Source organism: Arvicola amphibius, chromosome 14 (genome assembly GCF_903992535.2).
Source record: "Arvicola amphibius chromosome 14, mArvAmp1.2, whole genome shotgun sequence".
Taxonomy (NCBI): domain Eukaryota; kingdom Metazoa; phylum Chordata; class Mammalia; order Rodentia; family Cricetidae; genus Arvicola; species Arvicola amphibius.
The window spans coordinates 32571910-32591769 of NC_052060.1; positions in this window are offsets into that span (position 1 = coordinate 32571910).

The following is a 19860-nucleotide window of genomic DNA, read 5'->3' on the forward strand; positions in this document are numbered from 1 at the left end:
AGAGATCATCTCAGAAGAGGAAAATCAGTGTGTGTGGATGGCACATGATAGTTAATAACCAGAAGATGAGGGCTGTGTAAAAATGCTCAGACAGTATACAGAGAGGGAAGCAGGAGAGAGTGGGGGTCAGTGAAGGGAACTTCTGACCAGTTCTATCGGGTCGACTGTGTGTTTCTTCTGTGGATGTATTTTGTTAACTGAAGTCAGTTACTTTCTTTTCCTGCTATAATATGAAGTGGTAAAACAGAAAATTATTATTATTGCCAACTCAAAAACTCTGCTCATTTTCTTGTTTCCCAAATGTCTTGCATAAAGTTCCTTTAGGCATCAACTCCACCACTTTTCCTCTTTTAACATTTAAAGAAACTAAATCCACAGTGAACTTGGAATGCTTTCAAGACTCCAGGGACGATTGACAGTGGCGCATTGCCTAGTGTCTGGAGTCCGTACACTGTCTGATTCCTTCCCTTCCTTATCCACATACCCAGAGATGGAGAAATCTGTACCATCTAACATACAGCTTTGTTATTGAAGTAATGTGATAATTGAATGTACAGGTAGGCTTTAGATATGAATATCTCACTCTACGTTATGGGTGGGATAAGCTCATTAGATGGAAAAATATTTTCTACTTATAGTGACAGTGAAGATAGATTTAAGTGGCCTTTAAAATATTGCTTTCGTAAATGCATAGAAGACATTTGTCAAACTGCTATTACTCATACTCGGAATATAGTTAGTAAGGAGAGAACAAATCATTTGCATATTAGAAAGATTATAAATCAGTGGGTGGCACATTCCGATCATGTAGTGTGTATTTATTTGTGGTGCTCCAGCATTCCTAATCACTACCTTGGCTTTTTTTTGGGATGACTTGACTCTCTCTTATTCTGTGTGCCCTTTCAAACATTCTACTGAAGTCTATAGGAAAAAACAGCACATCACTTTCCACCAAATAATGTCACTTTCTATAAAGTGGAACAAGTTTCAAGGCAAAATAATCTTTTAACTGGTGATTTTCTCTCATACTTTTATTTATAATATCCTTTTAAAAATCACCACTGGCCATACATTGTCTTGATTTTATGACTCACCAATGAAACTATCCATAGTTTGGGAAAGCTTCATTGTTAGGTCCCAAAGAGACCCAGGACAAATAGCTAAGGGAGATGCCTATTAACCTACCAAGTAGACTCCGGCCACCATTCTCTCTCACCCTACTCCCTATCCAAAACCTCTCTAGCCCCAGAGTCTTGCTTCCTTTTCTTCAGCTTCTGATTCCTATATAGCTCAGTCATTTTGGCTACATGCTCTCTTGGTTCTGGGCTCTCTTGGAGCACTTGACCTCTTGGTTCTTCCCTCTCTCTCCTGTTCCCCTCTCTTCCTCTCTCTTCTCATCCTCTCTTGATTTCCCCCACCATCCTGTCATGGCCTGGTTTATTCTTATAGCCACGTTCAGTTGGGATTCTCCTAGATGCCTCTTGCTGTTCTATCCCTTATATCCACAATAAAGACCTTCTCCTCAAACATACCCTGGAGTGGTCACATCTCATTTTCATTCATTCACCTCATTTAATACGCTTTGACTATGGTTGAACTGAACTTGGTAATTGTCCTTCAGAGACCTACTTGGAGGTGGTAAGTGACCCAGTCAAAGCCAGGAAGATGGAGGAAAAGTCGTGGTGGAACATAAGAATATGAGTTTTATAAGACACACAGATACGTTCCTATTATTAAAGCAGAGGGCATCAAGATAGTCATGATGGGAAGCTGAGAGTGAGGTTTCATGTGAGCAGAGCACAGTGAATCTCAGATAGAACCAAAGCCTGGGTGTTAGGATTGGAGCAACCATGTCAAGGCATTCTATCCTCCAGAAATCTAGACAGGTCAGTTATGTAAGTCAGTAGTTCCCTACATTGTTAAGAAATCTCTGGATGGAAATGTTGAATGTTACTTTATAATTTCATCCTCCACTTTCCATTTCATTATAGAAAGGATATGATTTTCAAGGATCTAAGTTAGGACTGGGAATTATTCACAGGAAGTTGGATAAATGATACATTTCAGCTCATTGCTTGCTTCAGTGAATTCTGGATGAAAATCCAGCCCTCCAACACTGGCAGCTTCTGTGGAGCACGCGTTTGCAATGACTCACTCCTGCGAAGCAAGAGCTTTGCTGGCAGGATGCGGTCATGCCTGCTTGGAACGAAGGTGACAGTGCACGAGATATCCATCACGGACCATCCAGGGGGACTCTGTCAGTGCTTCTGAAGCCCAGGTGAAGTAGCTGAGGAAACAAAGATGCAATCCTTCAGCCCGAGGAAAGAGAACGGCTAGTGGCATGGAGGGATACATACCACAGCCACAGTACAGCTTTTTATAGGAGTGTGCTGGTTTTTGTCGAAGGCAAGGCCTGAAATTGTTACTGCACTTTTAAAGTCGAGGGCACTAAGAAGTTAAGCAGAAGATGCCTTGCTTTGCATGGGCAGGTGAAAGAACTAAATCTAAATGTACCTTGTTCTCTAAGTTCCACAGCCCATGAAGATCTGCAAGTCATAAAAATGACTGTGGGCGAAGTGTGGATGAGTGCTCTCCTTCAGGCATGACATAGCCATCGGTACCTTGAAATCATAACAGACGCGACTACTAACGTGAGACTCTTAACAGCTTAGGCTTATCGACACGACTTTGTTGAAGGTGAGAAGGGCACACGAGGGTTAAAAATTATTAGGGGGTGTTTCTCAGTGATGTAGTTTCTCATAAGATGTTCATATTTTTATAAATAAGACTCCTACTTATACTCCTTCTGAAGCCCAAATAAATTCATTGACTCACCTAACTAAATTTGTTTTCATTTATGTTTTTATATTGCGGGGCTTTGCACATGCTAGGCTAAAGCTACACCACACAAGCCCAACAAGCTACACTTGAGAGGAGTTGATTCTTTTTTTCTCTTGTTGCCTTCCCTATTAGGTGAATGGGAATAGAGTTTCCAGGAAAAGGTTATACTTGTAGAGATAATTATTTTTACAATGTACATCAGAGGGGACCTTGTAGAAATTAGACATGACAGAGATTTGCCTGCTACCAAGTCAGAAATGAGTTAAACTTAAGTATTTGAGTTGTGAGACGAAGTGTCACATTGAGAATGAATACCGTGAGGCATCCTTTCCAGAACTAATTCATAATGTTCACTTAAGTTTGGATTTTAATAAACTCTTCAGCTGTATCATTTCAAGAACAGTGCAGTCACTTCAGAACTCCTACAGGGGATGTAAGAGAAGACATTGAAACCAGACTGATGGTAAAAGTACTGTTTCTTTTCATTCTCTTTTTGAGATGTTTGCAGGCTCTTTTGATGACTGTATTAGTTACTTTGCTCATCGATGTGCCAAAATTACCTTCGAGAATTACCTTCAGGAAGGAGAGTCATTTTTGGCTCCTGATTTAAGATGGGAAACAGTCCATCCTGGCAGGAAGTGTGGTAGTGGGAGAACCAGGTGGTCACATTTTATCAGTAGTTATGACAGAAGCAGAGACAGTTGATATGGGTGTTCACCTTGCATTCTCCTGTATTCCTTTTTAGTTACTCTGAGAAGCAGACCCATGGGATGATGTAACTCACCTTCAGGGTGGATTTTCCCTCCTCAATTAAATTTTTATGGAAATGCTTTCACAGACATGTCTAATGGGTGATTCTTCATCCAGTCAAGTTGACAGTGAATACTGACCCTCACAGTTGCCATCTGAAAAATGGATGTAATGTCAATGCCTGATTTTTTAAAACAATTTCCTTGTTGTTATGATTGTAGTTAGATTGAAAATTAAAGCAAATGTATTGAAAAATATAAAGTAGTAGATACATATATGAAACTCATATATATATATATATATATATATATATATATATATATATATATATATTTGCTTGAAGAAACCAAGCACTGGCAAGTATTAAGACATGCTGAAGGACTGAGTTCTAGACACAGCATTAAGAAGCGTGATAACCCTGAACATCCACTAGGTTATGGCAATACACAGTACTTCCTGAGTTTACAGTAAGGCTTCCTCACTCAACGGATGATAAGATGAGCTACAAAGTTACTCAAAGAATATGATATTATAACATGTTCATATTAAATTATTTCACTTAAAAAATTAAACCTCGGACCAAATTTTTTTTATTTATTTTTTTGAACATGTGTATACTTGTCACTGTGTGAGTATAAGTTAATGTGCATGTGTATATATTTGTGGAGGCTAGATGGGGCAGATCCCATATAACTAGAATTAGAGGTAGTTGTGAGCCACTCAACATTGGTTCTGGAAAGCAATCATCTTTGAAATTAGTAACTTCTCTGAATCTCTGAGCCATCCTTCCAGCCCCAGTCCTAAGGTTTTGGAAGTCAAATAGTGTAATATGAACACGGTGTTTGTTTAAATGAGATTGGCCCCCTAGGCTCAATTATTTGAGTTCTTGCCTCCCCCGCCCCTTGGTGAAACTGATGGGGAAGGATTAGGAGGTGTGGCTTTGTTGGAGGAGTTGTGTTACCAGGGGAGAGCTTTGAGGTTTCAAAAGTCCATTCCTCTTCCCAGTTAGCTCTCTCTGTTTTGTTCTTGTGGATCAGATGGAAGCTCTCAGCTACTGGTCTTGTACCATGCCTGCTTGCCTGCTGCCAAGCTTCCCATCCTTATGGTCATGGACTCTAATTCTTTGGAATTGTGAGTCTCAAGTTAAATGTTTTCTTTATAAATTGCCTTGTTTGTGGTGTCTCATCATAGTAATCGAAAAGTATCTAAGACATATATGCTATGCTATTTCCATGTTCAGGCAACTGGAGTTAGTTTTTTAGTGAAGATATTTTGCTACAAATCTACTTAATTTTCTAACATTAAAATGTACTCAATGCTCGGTCTCATCATGTTTGTCAGCCCCAGGGCATAGAACACAGAAATGACCTTAGTGGTCACTAATCCAGTCTCATCTTTTTCAGACAAAAACCCTACCATATGTGCAGCGAAGGCAATGGAGTTGTCAAAAGGAAGGATTAAACATTTTGAGAAAGTGAGAAGAGAATTGCTGTTTATGTCATTGTGTTCCCAAGCTGATATATTTTTCTCATCGATCCTTGTTATTCTCAAGAAAATCTATTTCCTAACTACAGCAGCTGTGATTGTTTAGTCACTCAAGCCTAAGTGCAAACTCTATTCTACTGTCAGAGAAGAAACACGCAAGGAAAAGCACAGGATGAGCTGGCTTCTGGATGTACTAGAGAGGGCAACCAGCAGTAGCACCAGGGAAAAATTTCCAATAAAAGACTACTAATTCCAACTCCAGTTGGAATGGGACTGATGGATCATGCGACCAAACCTGTCTCTCTGAATGTGGCCAACAGCGGGGGCTGACTGAGAAGCAAAGGACAATGGCTCTGGGCTCTGATTGTTCTTCATGGACGGGCTCTGTGGGAGCCTTCTCAGCTTGGTTGATCACCTTCCTGGACCTGGGGGGAGTTGGGAGGACCTTGGTCTTAGCATAGAGTGGGGAACCCTGATGGCTCCTTGGCCTTGAGAGGGAGGGAGGGGAGGTATGGGTGGAGGGGAGGGGAGGGAAGGGGGAGAAGGAGGGGAGGGAAGGGGGAGAGGAGGGAAGGGAGGGGGGAGGAGGAGGGAAGGAGATGGAAATTTTTAAATATAAAAAAAATAAACCATGAGGAAAAAAAAAGAAAAAAAAGAAAAAAAGAGAAAGAAAATAAATTTTTAAATAAAAAATTAAAAAAAAAGACTACTAATTTTGAAACACGTTTAGTCTCAGTATAATGTCTTAAGCATAATTACAGAACCACTTTAATATTTTTTCTTACATGATGCATGTGTGTGGATGGTGAGGTGTATGCCATTTATTTTCTTCCATGGTGTATGCACGCATGTGTGTGACTGGTGAGGTATATGCCGATTTTCTTCCATGATGCATGTACATGTGTGTGGCTGGTGAGGTTCATGCTATGATTTGAGTGTGATGATCAGAGAACAACTTTGTAGAATCAGTTCTGCCTTCCAAAATCTTTAGATGGGTTCCAGGGATTAAACTCAGCAGTCAGGGCCTTTTCTTTCTCCTCATCTGAGTCATAGAATCAAACACACTCACACTCACACACACATACCATAATACACAAACACACATAATTACATAAATAGACACATCACACACATGCACATAAACATACACATTACATACACATACTGTACACACATTTATATTCTAAAATATAGTGATTTTTTTCTATGAAAACCCTCAATAGTGCAAATTGAAGAGTGTAAGGAAAGCAATCCCTATGTTATCCTATGCAAGTAAGAATCTGTCTGTCTCTTACTTAGGTAGGGATCTGGAGGTTTCATCTTTGAGATAATTGAACCAAGAGTCTTCAGGTGAGAGACAGAAAGCAAATATAAAACCTCAAGCTACCATTACCGTACTGCAAAGAGACTAGTCCATGAAAACCCGCATTCTGAATGGTGAGGCCATCTACCTCTCTTTTAGGTTTGCTTTTATGCTCCTTGTTACAATATTGCCGAGCAGTTAAAGTTTACTCAGGGAATTCTTTAATCCCAGCACGTGGGAGGAGGTGGCAGGGGGATCTTTGTGAGTTTGAGGCCAGCTCTGATCTACAGAATGAGTGCCAGGACAGGCTTCATAACTACATAGAGAAACCCTGTCTCAAAAAAACCAAAACCAAAAAAAACAAGGAATTTGTACAACTCCTGTAGTAAGTTACCAACCCTTGGGGGGAAATCTCAACAAATTCTCTGGATTCCACTTAAAGAAAATGTGCTTATTCATGTTGAATTTCTAAAATGTCCACTACCCTCAACCAATAAAAAATTAAAACAATTGTTAAACATTTGAGATCACTTACACAATGAAATAAAAAGCTTAGCATAAAGAGATAGGAAGTGGAATTAAAGGAAAGAACTCATAGGTTGGAAGAAAATTTGAAAAGAGATAATACTCTGTGGCACATGGCAAGTATCTAGAGCACCCTTAAATATTAAAAAATATATACATCATAACATACATTAAAATGGTAGAATTAGAAAAGTCTCCAAGAAAACAACCCCAAAACAGGTGTATTAAATATTCAGGAAAAAAATCTTGGCGAATAAACATCGAGATATTCAACACAAAAATTATTAATAAGTCAAAGTTGAAGAGGAGGCAGAATCTATGAAGTGATTAAGAAATTTAAAAGTGTTTTCAAATTCAAAGGCTTTCCGGCCCATTCTATAGCATCTTATCTTAAAATTGCATTGATTTATCTGCATCATTAGTTAAGCTAGTAAAAATGTATTGCATGCCCACAAAATCCAGGTCTTCCAGTAGAGCAGGAGCCTAATTAACGCATGTCTACCCTTGTGTCTAGTAAACTAGAGAGACAGAAATGATCAATCCCACTCAAAGGTGCAAACCATCCTTGGGATGGCCATGAGGAATGAGATAATACAGAGTACTAGGATGGATGATTAGAGTCCTGATCAAAGAGATCAGGAGCATCTTGTCTGAGAAGTAATGTTTCACCTCGGACATGAAGGAGATTGGACCAGATGCAGCTAAAGACAGCCAGGATGAGTGTTCCCAGCAGAGGGATGGCCAGCCGAATGAGGGAGTGACCCCACTCATAGAGGTCCAGTGTGGACAAAACAGGGAGGACAAGGGCAGGCTAGTTGAGTACAGACCTTTTAGAGATCTTAGAATTTGTCTTTTTTCCAGTGGATACTTAGATAGAAGTCATTTAAATGCTTAAGTAGTGACGGGCACTGAATACAATCTATAGTATTGTGATTATCACTGACCACAAACGGGATTGATGCTAACTCCAATAGAAGGTTCACAAGGCTGTCTAGGAAAGGGTATGGGTGATGAGTGTGAGAGGATGAGCTGAAGGAAAAGGGGAAGTATTTAAGCATACCTAATATTCTATTAAAAGTGTGAATACATGTTTTAAGGGGGTTACATAGATTATTCTGACTTACAAAAGCAAAGAGTAGGAAAAATAAATGAAGCACATCAGGAATGTGAAAGAAAACGAACCTAAATAGGTGTAGCCAGTATCTCCATAGTTTAGCAGTGAAGGTTAGGTACGACTCTATATTGAGTGAGTGGTAAAATCTGCATACAAGGTAATTTTTAAGGGAAGTGAAAAAGACCATTTTCTCCCATGGTTTAGGACCTCTGGAGCTCTAATGTAGACTCGTGGCTTCTGTGAAGTACAGTAGTAGGATGTGAGAACAATAGCAACTTTTAATCACAACGTGAAATGGACCAATCAGATCTTTTGTAGTCTTTAAGAATAACCTTAATCATCATTTCAGGGTCCTTTCTTATTTTCTGCCCCAGTGAATGACACCTTGAACCTCCCCTGGGGACTTGCAGGGCATAAAAAAAAACCACTCCTGTTATCCACAGAACTTCTGCATTAAAAGCTTTTAAGAATGTGCTATATTTTTTATATTTTTCTAGAATTTCAGCAAGACCATAAAGAGAATGTATATGTGACTAATGCAACACCAACACATGTATATGTATATAATGCAATGTCAACATTGGATGTTTTTCTAATTGTGTATTTTCATTTAGATTCATGATCATTGCATGATCATATTGGAATATTTAATTCAAAATATTTTTTTCTTACAATTGAATCACATCTTTCAACAGTCTTAGGTAGACTGAAATTTATTTACACATTATGCTACTTTTTGGTACTCATATTTATGTCTCTAATTTAAATTGTGCTCTGTAATTAGGAAGGTAGCCAATATGCTTAAAAGAAAACAGTACAGATATAAATCTGAATTTCAGAGAAAATTCTATGCTTTTGATATTTTCCTTCCTTGTTTTCTTTTCATCTCCTCTTTCTTCCCTCCTGTTCCTCCTCCTCTTCTTGGAAAATTTTATTAAGTTTAAGAAAATAACACTACAGCCATAGAACATGCAGTTAAGCTGTAAATTCTAGGTACTGCTCAGAGGAGAAGGAAAAGAAAAAAAACACCCCTGAATTAAGCAGTCTTAGAGGCTTGGTTGTAGCCACATGGCAGGGAAGGGAAGTTATAGAAACAGAGTTAAGCTGAAATTGTTAGGGAAGCATGCTTGAAAAGACAGAAAAAGAAGTAGAAAAAGAAAAAAAATTACTCTAATGAAAAAATTGGGCCAACTTACAAAGCAGGTTGGGCACCCTGAAACACTGCACTGGCAGGCTGGAATTCTGTGAAGGAAAAGTCCCTTATCTCATTAAGGAGCTGCTCATCCTGCCTGCCTCTTTAGCATGGATTAAGGTGAACAGGTCTTCCTGTGGGTGGTTCTGCCTTTATGAGAGGTTCCCCTCGGATAAGTCACAATGTGTCCAAATGCATTCTCTTAATGGAGGACTCTCTTAATGGCATGTCTCCACCTAGAGATATGTTCTATTCTCTAAAACATTCCCCCTTCTAAATAGGTAACCTGAAAATTATGTTGGAGCTGTTCTGAAGAGGGATAATAGGTAGAATCCACCTTTACCATGAAGAAATGTAGAGATCCAGTCCAAAGTGGCTCATCAGAAGGAATCAGTGCTGGCGCTGGAGTTCTAATACCTAACCTCACATGTAGCCTTTAATTATGGCTGTACGTTCAAAAGGAGAGGAGAAATGAGAGCCCCCTTCTACCACTGCCTGCCAGAGAACTAAGGATATTCTTGGACCAGTTATGTTTGGGGTCTCTGCATTGAGCTGCCTCTTCAGTTTTTATCTTCCATTTTTCAATATCCGCTTTGCAGTGGCTTTATCCAAAAGACCCCCAAAATGCACCAGTGATTTAATTTGTATAATTTCCAAATGACAGGAAGAAAGGAAGTCTTTGACTAGTGCCTGAAAAGAGATAGGAGTGAGAAGTAAAGGGAAGAATTATTAGAATTATGGGTTCTAGACAGCGTCCCAGGAAAAGCCAGAACAGGGTACTTTGAAAATTCCCAAACCAAAGTCCCTTAGAATCTTTTGTCTTTCAATGCACTTACAAAAGCATCCTTTTATTGGGTTCCTTCTATTTTTTTTTTGTCTCCAAAGCTAGACTTGAGGAGCACTCTGAGAGCTGTGGAATTAGATTCATAGTGAGAGAACCTATTCCAATGGCTTCCCGAGAGGGAAAGATGGAAGAACGTTAGCTATCTTTCAGTTCTTTGGTTGAAACAGTAGTGGGTCTGTCTGCCTTGGCTGTAGATAAGTGCTGCTGTGTTAAAATTAAGTCAAGGTCATGGTGTCCTATACCTGGGAAGACTTTTTCTCATTGTCTTAGTTATGTTCTACTGTTGTGCAGAGGCACATGACCAAGCTAACCTATAAAGTAAAATATTTAATTGGGAGCAGGTAGGCATAGCATTGGAACAACATGAGGTCTGGTATGGGCTTTCGAAACCTCAAAACCCACTCCCAATGATACACCTCCTCTAACTAGGCCATACCTCCTAATCCTTTGCAAGCAATTCACTAATAGGGAACAAAACCTTTAAATGTACGGGCCTATGGGGGCCATTCTCATTCAAACCACACATTCATCAAGAGCAAAATTATTAGTGAAAAATAGTTGTCTAACCAGCATCTCATCTGGATGTGATCTCACAATGTCTGGGGAATATGATCCCTTGAACTATTTGAAATGTGCCATTGTTTTAGTCTTTGTCTATACTTTGCCGCTAAGTGTTTAAGACTATGCAGTAGGCAAGATGAATCATTTTCTTTTTGTTGTCAATGCTAGGAGAGGCTCTGGTCCTCACTTGGGCTTTTAACTTTTTTTCTTTTCTTTGTAACCAGTGGTTCCATCTTTGTGAGGCTATATGAAAAGACTTGCTTGCTGTGTCTTTGTTTTAGAAGCACTGAGAGCACGTTCCTCCATTTGTGCTGGCCCTTTCTTTTCATAGTCTAGCCAGTGGGAAATCCATGACCTCCCTAAAAATGATAAGGGCCTCATGAGGCCTTATGATATTTTGAAAAGTATCCCACATTTTTCTGGCTTCCAAGTATGATGTTGAACACCCAGAAGGTTACTTATACCCACTCTGCTACTTTTGACCATCGTTGAGTATTCAAATAAAGCTTGAGCAAACCCAAATACTTGCAAATAAATTCTGATTGGCCATACACGTCTACTCTTATAACACAGTATTTTAACTATTACCAAGACAGGATTAATGACTTTGGAGAACTCCATTGATTTAAGTAGAAGTTTGATATCAATGTTTTGAACTTTGACCTTAGGAAATTTAAAATCACAACTATCATCTGCAAGTCTCATCTTTTATATATCTTACATGGCTTGCCTTTATAAGTTACTCAGGCTTGCCAAGTTTTATCCGTGTTCCGCAAAAGCATCCAGCGATCTCAGTTTAAAGACATGGATTCTAATTTATTTAAAATGTGCTTATTTTTTGCACCATTTAAAATTTTTTTCTACTTAGTGTTTCCCTTTCATTGTGTTTCATTTTTGATACCATAAACCATAGTTTGATACCATAAACTGACCATCTGATGTGAGAACTCTCTCCTTGGGTGAGGTGGTGGTGGGGAAATAAGAAGTCTCTTTCTCATCCTTATTAGGCTTTAGGCCCCAATAAAAAACCAGTAGTTTACTTTGGGTAAGCAATGGATTTCTCAGGTTGCCTAACAGAGCGTGGGTGGGGGCTTATACACAGGAGCATTGGTGACCCAAAAGCTGCCTCACAGAAAATTCTTTACCCAGATTATTGGGTGCTTTTTTCTCAGCAGCATAGGTGGTACCCCCTATCCTTTGTCTCTTTCAGCCTGTGTGCTTAACGTGCTCACTAAAACCAAGAGGCAAGGCCATATGCAGTCAGCGCAGAATTGCACAAAACTGGCTCTGGAGAGTGGCTGAGCATTCAATGGGGGTTCAGTGAACCTGCTTATCCCTCCCTTCTACGAAGGAACACCAAGAGTCAACAAACCCAGCTCTGATGATCTCAATCAAGCAGATATAACTCTCTTATGAAGATGGCAGTTGTTTGGCTAAGAGAACAGTCCAGCACAACATCTTATTAACAGAATACAGAATCCAAACTATATATTTTGGAAAATGTAGTAAGATTACTGCATACATGCTGCTGATCATTGTATGAGGCTCTAGAAATTCTCAGGAAGTTCTTATAGAAAACATAGAACATTTAAAAAATTGTGTGTGTGTGTGTGTGTGTGTGATACAGTCTAGAGACTGATTTACTGTGCAATACTTTTGATTTTGGATGAGTAAAAATTGTAGAAAGAAAAAAACATCAGAGAAATACGGCATCATGAAATTAGTGCTTAGAATATCAACAAGGGAACTGCTTTAAAACTGTGATGCCAGGGTTACTATTAAGAGATAGTCAGTAGCCGTTTTTATGATGCAAAGAAGTAAATTCCAAGTAAAACGTGAAAAATAATTCTATTTTGCTTTCTGCAACTTTAAGGTCTTTTCGATGGCAAGGACTGGAGCAGTGACCATTATAGGAAGTTATATTTCTAAGAAGTTGCAGGTATTACGGTTGTGCAAATGAATGCTACAGGGTGCTTAATGTGTTATTAAAAAATCAATGGGAGCAAACTGTGAGAAACTGTCATGGTTGTGTACTAATGACCATCTATATTTAAAATCCTACAGCTCACTGTTGCTGTAAATGGTAGCTTGTTGGAACACACAAAGCCAGGGATCAAATGAAGGGAAAGGAACTTAAATGTCTACAGTATGTCCTGGTTATTAATTTGATACCTGAACTAGAAAAAATTATTATAATATGTTTTGTCTCTTAAAACATAATCATGTTTGGATCAAACAAAATTTACATAAATGATTTTTCTGAATATTACTTTTTTTTTGCTTGGGAAGGGAAATTTAGGTGTCATGGGAGAAGTCCTGCATGAGAGTAGTAGAGAAAAGAAACATCAGGATTTCCTTGTAATCTTTTATCCACCTTTGAAAAACATCTTAATTGTGTTTCCAGTTAGCTCACATCTCCTTGCCCTTGTCTCCCCTCCAGTTCCCAGATCCACAGTTTTGTCCCTGTGTTGTGCCGTAGCCTCCTGATTGCTTTCCTTGAATCTGTGTTTCCCCATGACCCTGAAATGAGCACTTTCTCCATGGCTCTCCCAATGTGGCATTTCTTCGCAACTATTTGATGCAGTTCTGTATTCTTAGTACATGCCCTCAAATGATAAATGATCCAGTCCCCGAAAGCCTGGTGTATCCTTCACAGCATTTATCACAGTTTGTCATACATTCATTTGTACAACTTTTTTTCTTTCCTCTTTTTACATTTTCCATTTGTTATAATGTCATTAGATTTGTTTCCATAATATGTATAAATCTCACAATGCATCCTTATTCACTGTTGCTGGGATTGCAAACTGGCACAACCATTATGTAAATGAGTGTGGAGAATTCTCCGAAAAGACTGAAAACAGATCTATCACGTTATCCAGCAACACCACCGCTCAGCATTACCCGAAGACATCCTACTCCATAGATCCTTGCTCAGCCGTGTTCTCTGCTGCTCTAGATAGAGCATCTATGAAATAGAAACAACCTGAATGTCCTTCAACTGATGAATGGATAATAAAAACACAGCACATATAAACAACTAAATTCTATTCAGTTCAAAGAAAAATGAAATTTGTAGGCAAGTGGATAGAAAGCCTTATACTGTATCTGGTAATCCAAGCCCAGAAGGGAAGATGGCACATGTTGTCTTCCATTTGTGGATACCAGCTTTGGATCTTTAGCTGTTGGTATTTAACCTGGAGTCACTGCACAAACCAGGAATGTAAAAAGGGAACATAGGTGAAAGGTTGGCATAGAAGGAACTCTAGACAGGAGCATAAGAGGACCCATGATATATGAAAGGGTAAATCTGAAAACTGTAGGGTGATTAGCTTGGGAATCGGGAGGGAGACCAATACAAAAGGTCAGGGACAGATGAAAATGACTAAGAGTGTTGAAAACTGATAGGGAAATATATTTTCTGTTTACTTAAAGACACACACTACATGGCATCTGTCTGACTCTGCCTTCTTTCTTCCTGCATTAAGTTTAGTTTTCCTACCTACCTATCTGCCCTGCCAGAGGCCAAGGTAGCTTCTTTATTAACCAATGGCAATAAAACATAATCACAACATACAGAGGGAAACCCCACATCAGTTTCCACATCTACACACAATCTCTCCACCTAATTTTTTGACAATTATTTTAAAAGAGGCTTGAAAATAAAAAAATCCACATAGCTTAAAATCACTTATTTTTTGTCATTTCCGTGGGCCTATAATTCAACAAATAAATAAAAACTTCAGTCTAGTAAAATGATTGTAACCTATTGAGCTTTAATAGTTCTTTTCATTATTTTTTTTTTTCCTGAGTCAAGGTCTTTTGTATTCTCTGCTGGCCTTGAACTCACTCTATATCTGATGATGGTCTTGAATTTTCAACCCTCTCAGCCCCAACTTCCAGGCGCTGAGATCACGGGGATGTATCATCATCCTCTGATCTTTAAGATTTGTTACAGTGAAGATCCTCTGATAACTCATCCTACCCTCTAATGTCCGTACGGCTCTTTGTTTTGCTTTAAACCTTGCAAATTATTTTTGTGGTGCAATGGTTTCCGCTTAGACAGCTTTTGTTTTGATGCGCCACTGTGATTAGTTTTGCATCAATCTGTTATGTGCTTTTGCATATCACAGTGTGTCCTTGTCATTTGGCCATCTTCAGTATTTTTTTTTTCTTTGTCTTTCAGGACAATAGTGGTGACGTGTCTATTTGCAAGTCCACATGACACTCAGATTTCTTCATACTTCTTAGAACTATAACTTGCCATCATTTAGGAATGTCTGAAAAAATTCAGCGGCTCTTTCTTTAAATATCTGTTCTGCTGTTTTCTCCTTCCAGAACTTATTAGACAATTTGTTATTGTCTTGCAACTCTGGAATTCTGTGTTCTGTTTTTCACTTCATTTTTCTTTGTTTTGATAAATTCTACTGACCTACCTTCAGTGTTATTATTTTCTCAGCTTCTGCTGGCTTGATAGGTACACCCAGAGGATTCTTCATCTTCAGGTGTTTATTTCTTGTATTTCCATTTGACCCATCACTTCCACCTTTTGTTCAATTTCCCAGTGGATCTTGTGTGTCATGTTTATGGCAGAAACCTTGAAAGTAATAAGTATTGTTATTTAAAAGATTTAATTTAATAGGTCTAACATTTTGAATATCTGTAGATCCCATCCAATTAAATATTATATCTCGATTTTTCATGGTTTTGACATTTATAAATAGTACTTCTATTTATGCTGTTGAGATGCTGTTTCCTCTAGTTATTAGCTTTGAGGATTGAGAAATTCTCATCAGTAGTTCTTCTAAGATTTGTTTTTGTTTTTGCTATGTCTATTCAGATGCAAAGCCTTTGCTTTCCTCATGACACAGACTGTAGAGTTTTTTTTTTTTTTTTTTAAGTGCTCATTTGAAGTGCTGCATGGATTTCTCCAGGTTCATGGTTGCTGTTCGATTTTTTTTGCAATGGGCATTCTCTCTCCATTTTCTGTCTTCTAACTCTAGACCAGTTCCCTGTTAAGTTTCTAGTTTGGATGGAGATTATACTTGTCAGTTTCCAGCATGTCCTACATACTTAGAATGGGATGTGGGCTTGGTTTTTATTTCAGTCTCTTTGTGTCTTGAAAGTCAATTATTTCTCTATTATGTGTATGTGCTTGTGGTGTGTGTTCGTCTGTGTGTGTGTTTATTGTTTTTGTTGTATTGGGCATGTCTTGGATAAGATATAAAACCTCACCAGTCTTTCATAGTCAGTGGGGGACCCTTTTCCATAAATCGAACAGTTGTATTGGTTGTTCAAATTTCATCTTTGGAAAATATTTAATTAGGTAATTTGTCCATTTTTAATTAGTCCCTGCACTCTTTGCTATTGAGATGTGAGCTTCTTCTATTTTGCTTCCTCATATAGATAGACATATGGTTTATAACTGCTTCTCTATTCTATAGAGAGTACTATTGTTCCTTTTGTTTTCCAGAAACAGATATAAAACACTCAACAAAATAATAGCAAATGAAGTTCCAAGAATGTTAAAAGAATCATCCTTCATGACTAGATGAAGTAAAGCATCAGAATATAGGTATGATTTGTGTATGTATCATGAAAGGTAGTATATCATAATAGAATGTATAACAAGAAATATCATATGTCATTTCAATAGGTGTAGAGTATTTGACAAAATCAACATTCTGTTACATGAAAATGTCAACCAATTATATATATATATAATTATATATATATATGTATATGGAACATACCTCTACAAAATAAAGAAAATTCATGTTAATCCTGTTTCACATTATTCTCAGGGATGAAAGTTGAGTGTTTTTTCCTCCAAGATGAGAAACAATGCATTGATATATGGGGATTTTGATGTAGTTATATTTTTATTTTTATTTATGTGTAAGCCTGTATGTTTGTGTATGTGCACATGAGTACAGGTTCCCATGAAGGCTAGAATGGGCTATCAGAGTCCCTGGAGCTAGAGTTATAGGCAGCTGTGGCCTGCACCATGTGGGCACTGGAAACTTATATACTGTCTGCAAAAGGAATAGGTGTTCTTAATGGTTGCACCATCTTTTCAGCTTCTAAAGTTTCGATACAGTTTTGTTTTCTGATGGTTCATGGATTAAATACCCAATCACCAGAGTGCTGGTACTGTATGGTGCTGTGGTACCTTTAAGAAGTAGGGATTCATGGGAAGTCTTTGGGGCTCTACAACAGAAGAAGATGCTGCTCTCTTATGGTGAGTTCTCACAACTGCCAATTATGCTTGTGATTCCTGAATGACCACTTTCTTCCTCTAGTATTCCTACCACTATGTGATACAGTCAGAAGGGTCTTGCCAGAAATGAACCAGTGTAGTCATTATAAGTGTGAAACTTTAAAACATACAAACAGTAAAATTCTTTTTTTAAAAAAATAAACTTAGCTACCACAGGTATTTTGGAGTGAAAAGAATAATAATACAGATATCCATTTTTAGTCCTTTTTAAAAACATATTATTGGAAAGTCTAGCCAGAGAAAAGTGAATGAATAAAAGACATTATAAATGTAGTTAAACCTGTCGGTGGTGGTGGCACACACATCTAATCCCAGCACTCGAGAGGTAGAGACAGAAAGATGTCTATGAGTTAAAAGCCAGTCTGGTCTACAGGGTGGGTTCTGAGACAGCAAGGGAAACCCTGTCTTAAAAAACAAAACAAAGCAAAACAAACAAACAAAAATAATCCACACCAGCAAGGAAGAAACAAAATTGCTTCTGCTTAAAAATGGTATGGTCTTATTTGTAGAAATATCTAAAAAAATACCACCGAAGATTTACTAAAACTAATAAGTGAATTTGTGATCCAAAATTGAGCCACAAAAATCAATATTATTTATGTACGTTAATACCAATCTATATGGAAACAATTCAGATATCCTCATTGATGGTAACATTAAAAAATTGACATTAATTATAAAGATAGTTTTTCCAGGTACCCAGCACAAATCTGTTTATTGTCAATATGATAAACAGTAAATGGTCCTTGAAAAATTGGCTGTTTTATTTTTATACAGTAATGAATTAAATAGGAGAAATTGGAGACATGCTTACTGAGTCCAAGGTGAATAAAGCACAAAGATAATCTGCATTATGCCAATAAATATGTGTGCTAACAATATAAACTGCTGGTCTCCATTCCATGATAGAAATAAGAATAGCTCTACGTCCGCCATGTTGACTTGGGAAGTGTTAGCTGATGCCATGTGATGGTCACTGCTGACTCTTGCTCTTCTACACATTAGGGAAGAATTTTGTTTTTTTTCTTTACTTTCTTATTTTAGGCCTGTGAAAATACAGAGCTCCTTGTCCAGTTTCTCAAAGTCTTCCTCTACATTTTCCCCTTCCTGTTTCCCAGTCCTTCTTCAGACTTGCCTGCCTTGATTTTGCCAAGACACTTGTATTGGGAGGTGGCATCTTAGGTAAGTGAATGGGTCATGATGGAGGGGCCCTATGACGCAGTTCACCTTAGCTCCTGGATTATATCTTGTCTGTTTTGGTCCTTTGCTAAGTAAGTCTGTTTCCTTGCATCTGTAATAATTCACCGTGAGTATAGTAGCATTACTGGGTTCCAGGAGTCTGGTTAGCTACTGTTTGCTAATTTTCAAATCTGAGAATAGTGTTTGGATCCATGGTCCTGTATCTAGTGTCAGATTATAGCTGTTACATTTGCAGATAGCAAAGATGAGAGTCGGGGAGAAGGCATCTGTTTTCTGATAAGGACAATGCCTGCCATCTGGACATGGGACTTCTATTTATACGTCATTGATTGAGATATGGGTACAAGACCATATTAACTGTAATGTCAGTGTAGCAGCATCGCATTCATCCAAAATATATTCCCACTGAAGAAAAAAAAACAAGGGAAATTGAATATTAATAAACAACTGGAATTTCCTTCTAGGAATAAACTTGATGTGAGTTTAAAAAGAAACCCAATAATTTATCTATTTGAATATCAACTTTATAAATTTTCTTCTACCTTTTCTGTGCAACACAACCTCAATTTAGAAATTGCACAAATCATTTTCAGTGCTATTAAAATCTTGTTTTTTTGAAAATATGACATTTGGATACATGCATACACAGAGACACACGCTCAAGTTCTTGCATAACAACAAAGATAAAGAGAACATGAATTTAAAAGGCAGCATGAAGGTCTACATGGGAGGGGTAGACGGAGGAAAGAGGAAGGAGGAAATGATACAATAATTACAATATTAAAGAAAAAAGACAATTTTACAAAATGGATTCGGTATTACTGTTGACAGTATATAAAAGGACAAATTAGGAAGGCGTTCAAACCCACCTAGCCACAGGAGCAGTGAACTCCTGTCTCACAGTTGGTGAACCGTGAAAGCCTGTTGACTCTCCAGTATGTCTTTGCCTGTACTTTCCAACGTTTTGTTTGTTTGTTAGCTATTCTGAAGTTTGATGTTACAGGATTTCCAAGAGATTTTTTTGCTCCTCAGAAGGATATTTACCTTTATAATAAGCCCTTCATTATTCCACGTAATTACGCGGGTAAGTCTTACATTTACACATCCGTCTGTCCTCTGTGATTCTCTCCGGTGACATCAAGCACCTTTTTCTAGTTCTGAGTTCTTCTCCTTTTTCCTGTCGCTCCCCACACGGCTGCTCCCTCCCAGGGCAGTTCTCCACAGAGCTGTCTGACAGAACTCCTTTTACCACAGTACAGGCATTGCAAACATTTTTAGCCGTGCATCTCCACAAGGATTCACAATTTATGTTTATGTGTTAAAGCAAAATCTCACCGAGAGTTGTTAAATATTTAAACCACCCTCCCACCTTTCCAACCCCCACCCTTAACATTTTCTTTTTGTTGTTGTAAGGCATGCTATCCTAAATAGAACATGTTCTCCACACTTCATAATCTCTGGAGGGGACTGGTTTCCTCTAGCCCCTCTCTCAACTCTGTATGTCTGTCTCTTTCTTTAGCAGATAAGTTTATATAACTTTGGATCGACAGCTGCTGTGAGAATTATAAATAAGATCTTGGGTATTGCTGGGTGACTCACTGTTTTAACGGATATGCATGTTAACAATCTGTATCAAGGGATTTACATATTCATTCGGCAAACCTTTCTGATGACACTGTTACTAAATCAATGACCTTCAAAAATACTTTAATGCCGGGCAGTGGTGGCGCACGCCTTTAATCCCAGCACTCGGGAGGCAGAGGTA